Source organism: Cryptomeria japonica, chromosome 3 (genome assembly GCF_030272615.1).
Source record: "Cryptomeria japonica chromosome 3, Sugi_1.0, whole genome shotgun sequence".
Lineage (NCBI taxonomy): Eukaryota > Viridiplantae > Streptophyta > Pinopsida > Cupressales > Cupressaceae > Cryptomeria > Cryptomeria japonica.
Genome location: NC_081407.1, coordinates 99,333,621 through 99,336,860, shown reverse-complemented (window position 1 = coordinate 99,336,860; position 3,240 = coordinate 99,333,621). Strand labels below are relative to the sequence as shown.

The 3,240-nt window shown below is 34.1% G+C and overlaps 1 long non-coding RNA gene across 4 annotated transcripts in view; it reads left to right on the top strand.

Annotated features, from left to right (window-relative positions):
- The first annotated feature begins 1,586 nt into the window (after positions 1-1,586).
- LOC131874571 (uncharacterized) overlaps positions 1,587-3,240 on the top strand; it is a 48,054-nt gene continuing 46,400 nt past the window's right edge. The window contains exon 1 of one of the 4 annotated variants that reach the window (XR_009371922.1): positions 1,587-1,822. This is a non-coding gene — a long non-coding RNA (uncharacterized LOC131874571). The remainder of the gene's footprint in view (positions 1,823-3,240) is intronic. The other 3 variants (XR_009371919.1, XR_009371921.1, XR_009371920.1) reach the window with 3 other exon arrangements.

Sequence of the window (3,240 nt, the reverse complement as noted above, 5' to 3'; positions counted from 1 at the left end):
ACCAAGTCGATCCACGTGTCACAAGCATTAAATACTTTTACAATATTGAATACATTTTGCAATTATCCAAAATTGTTAAATGCATTTGTCTAATAAGCCCAACTACCATATGCTTATTTAACTATTATCTCAATGCATCACCCATACGTAATACATTTACAATATTGTATACAAAACTTGTCTAAACAATATTATCAAACTACAAAATATAAAAATATTTTAATTTCCAAGGTGTTCCAAGCATAAATAGAATGAAATTATATTAGAAGGTGAGAGAAAAAATTATTTTCTACTTAGACCTCAATAAAAGGTTTGAGGTATACTTGCAATTTTGAACATAATATTTATATTTGATCTTCAGGATTTTAGTACAAAATAAAAAAACTGAATTGCTTCTTTTTTCACAGACATTCTAAAGTGAAAGACAAGGGCCATCGTGTCATGATCATGTATGTCAAAATTTAACATCACAAATTATAATAATTAAATAAAACATAAATTACAACTAAAAAAACTTGACGTGGAAGACATCCAAAGATAATTTGTGTGGGGTCCCAACCTGAAATTGGAAAGCATCGTCTAAAACGTTGTTGTAATGTAGAAAGGAATGTATAGTGAAACCATTGGTGTAAAGAAAATAAGGGTGTCTTTGAACCTCATCGCTCCGTAAATAAATTATTTTTTCATTGTTCGTTCTTGTTTTGTACATTGATCTTAACAAGATACTGATTTAATAGGGCCAGCAGTTAAATTGTCACAAACCAAATTTCTAGCGTATAAAATGCGCTCATGGTTTGTAACGTTTTGAACTCATTGTACACCATTCCTTGCAGTCTTTTTCCTGTTTAGGTAAAAGCTCCCCTAATGACGTCAAATGCATGTTTATACCAGGGCATATCTGGACGAATCAAGAAGATCGAAGGGGGTGAATTGTAGAAGAATTTTGGTGTTTATGCAAGGTAATTGCTTCCAGCGCGACACAGAATTGTTATCATTTTCTTTGAATTTATCCCGTGAAATAAAGCAGAGGAGAAGGTATGGAAGCAAGTATTATCACCGAAAAGATTCTTCCAGACAAGTAAATTTCGCAGGTGTGGATTAGTCATTCCGTTTAAACAAAATTTTCAGCTTGTCTACAGTTAGAAGCACAAATAGTGCAGAAATGGACATTTACATTAAAAATGTCTAAATGCTTTTCTCGTTAAGGTTAGAATAAGATTACTCCAAACTATTGAACCAGTAAGAATCAAGATAAGATTTTGTTTTTTACTGTTTTTTCATGAAGAAATTTTCATGCTCGCTCTAGCAAAAACAGATCTTGATCTTTATCAGAAAATTATAGCATGTTATTGGTTTAATTTGGGCGGATTAATTGGAAGTTTAGAAAAAATCAATGCAATAGTATAGTGCCAACGGCAATAGTGAAGTTTGACGTATAGATGACGCCTGCAAGAATAAAAATAGAATATTAAATACTACAGGAAAAGTCGATCCCATGACAATACCAATGGAAAAAATTGATTAATTAATATCTCTCATAATATTCAATGCTGATAAGGCATCCTTTAATTAATGACGAATCTAGTCCTCACACTGTCCGGTAGTGAACGCCTTTATAAGCCATTGGAATGACTATAAAGTTACAGGCCCCTGTGCAGTGCCAATGCCTTCTCTAATTTTCTTTCTTCAGCAGTACTCTTCCTCAATCGCCACTTTTTCCAACCAATTGTCGTGCGATGATCCATGCGTCTGCTCTGCCGTGATACAGTTTCTATAAACGGCACGATGATTACCTGGCATATTGTTCTCAATTTGGCATACGGTAAGAGTTGTTTGATTTTTCCGATGTTTTTATGCCTTCCAAGAAAATTAGGACTGATTACAGTCATTATCCAAAAGCCGTCGATTCGATTAATACTGCAGGTAGTTTTAATAAATTTTATTTGATTTTGAATACAGTAGTAACCTATTGATTAAATTTTCTTTGTCATGTTTTAATCTTTTTTAAGTGGTCCACTGCACAGAAATTGCTTTGTTGCAAAGCTGTTGTACACTAAGCAAAATATTATTCTGTAAACTCATCTGCCATTGTTTCATGTAAAACAATTATTTTGTATTTATGGAAGTACTGTCACTCGAAATGATTTACCATCACGAAATTCATTGCACGGCTGTACGCTGTCAAATTTCACCCCAGCTTGTTCCATTCAATGTAGAATTTGGGCGGCCCTTCCTTTCATGGCATTCAAAGGGAAAAAAAATGATATATTACAAAGCATATTACCATACAGACACAATGTTTGCTAGCATAGAACCAAATTGTTTCAAGGAATTTTTAACATAATTGTTACAGGTTAAGACTAAGTTCCAGTGAGGTAAGTTTTTTCTTCATAAAACGCATTCTACAGAACAAATGTATTTTGTGACAACATCTAATTATGCCTTATAAAAATACTCATTTCCGGTTAGTGTCTTTGAGGGGTTAAGAGGAATGGAACGATTGAGGATCCTGGTTCTTGTGTAACAATATGTCCAATCCATCGCCCATATCAGTTTATAATTTGTATTAAGAAACTCTACCACTCAGCAAGTGCAGGATTGTTCCCATACATTCCAACTTCTTATCAAAGAAATCTGGATGCTTTTCACAAACTAATCTAGGACTCCTCTTTCTTCCTTTTGACTCTTATTTATCATTATGTATATAGGACTCCAACCTGTTTAAATGAAGGAATAATAGCCTGCAATGTCAAGTGTTATTGTCAACATGTTTTCTCATAGTTAAATAGAGATCGACTCAAAACTACTGAATGTAACCCAACCAAATTACCTCAAATTATTTGATGCCCTATGGAAACACCACTTCCATGAAACTGAATCAGCTAGGGAACCCCAAAAATGAATAGTTCAAAAGGCAAAATACTTGGGGAAAGTTTTCCGAATAACATAGCAAGCTAAACAAGCGTGTTTGAAGGAAACTCCATACTTCAGCAGGCCTGAGCCAAAGTATTACTGGTATGTGTCATCTCCTAGAAAGTTCTGGTGTTCCAGCACTATGGAGCATGCATGCTTATGAGATGTGAACCACTACTTATAAAATATTGATCAGCATGGATTGACTTTAGAACTACAACAATCTTATCATTGGTAGCTAGTAGCATTACTAATATCTCCAAAAGTGAACCAAACACAATACCAGCTGAACTATGGTGTGATTCCAATGCTCTTAGCCAGGAGGAG